General features: G+C 46.3%; 1 pseudogene; it reads left to right on the top strand.

Moving 5' to 3' along the window:
- Positions 1-602: 602 nt before the first annotated feature.
- On the top strand, positions 603-721 carry LOC112478573 (annotated as a pseudogene).
- The last annotated feature ends 522 nt before the right edge of the window (positions 722-1,243 follow it).

Genomic DNA, 1,243 nt, shown 5'->3' with positions numbered 1-1,243 from the left:
CTCCTCAGAGCCAGATTTCAGCCACATGTCTCCTATCGATAAGTAGTTATCGGTAGATATTTCAGCAAGTAAAATCGTCAGTAGTGAAGTAAGCGAATGTGTGTTAGTGACGGTCCCACAGCTGCTTGATGACAAGATTGCTGAGATCCAGAAGAAACTGCTGAACTGAGCGTGTATCCGGGAAGGAGGAGGATGAGAGAAGAATGGGCCGGATGACCTTTCCACCATGAAGTGTTCTTGAATTTTTCGAGAGATCTGGTTTGTTACAAGAAAGCCCAGTCCCCTCAACCTCACTCCAGGAGTTTATTTACAATTCTTCTCTGAAATGATTCTTACACGCATGAGGCCACCTCCTGGGGTAGATAGTTCTGGAAAACATTTTCTCCGGTTCAGCTGGCCCTAGATTCGAACCTCACAAGGACCGAGAGCTTTCAGTGCTATGCTCAGGACTCCGTGCCTGCCCCTCGAGAGAAAGCAGATTCTCCTCAGGTCATGAACCTAGTCATTCTGGATTCCAAGAAGTTCCTTCTTCCCATTAGAGAGATGAATTCAGACTAGAACATGAAGGTCTTGCCTGATCTCAAAATATAAATAACCATGTGGTCTATGGCCATGCCACCCTGAACATGCCCGAGCTCGTCTGATCTCAGAAGCTAAGCAGAGTCGAGCCTGGTTAGTACTTGAATGGGGGACCACCTAGGAAGACTGGGTGCTGTAGGCAGAGGTGGGGGAGGGGAATAGCCACGTGAACAACAATTCAGGTCCGTATTAAATATCTTACTATTTTTAAAACCTGCCAGAAGCCAAATCTGCCAGGAAAACACTCTTAATTGGTATGGACAGTCCACAAAGACATGGTTGGTGGCTTGATGTTGGGGTCATGGAAAGTCACCTTGGATGTCATACTCACCGTTCCTGGAACCAACCAAAACTGCAGAGGTCCAGTGAAAGGCACGACCCTGAAAGTTCTGTGGCTACAGAGAAGTTGGATTTCCTGTTGACTTCGCCTCTAACACATGGATGACAGGCTGGAGCGATCAGACAGTGAACAGAGGGACAGCTGTCTTCACGAGATCAAGCTCCGAAGTCAAATTTCTGATCCGAAGCCCAACTCCACTTCTTGCGTGTTGTGAGGCCTTGGGCAAGTCTTTTTGCTTCTCTGTGGCTCATGTTGGAAGTACAATATAGAATAAGCTGAAATAATTCTAAAATGTTCCTAAATTTGTTGTGAGTATTAAATGAG

This window comes from Pteropus alecto, unplaced genomic scaffold (assembly GCF_000325575.1).
Source record: "Pteropus alecto unplaced genomic scaffold, ASM32557v1 scaffold61, whole genome shotgun sequence".
NCBI classification, from domain to species: domain Eukaryota; kingdom Metazoa; phylum Chordata; class Mammalia; order Chiroptera; family Pteropodidae; genus Pteropus; species Pteropus alecto.
This window is presented reverse-complemented; position numbering and strand designations above follow the sequence as displayed.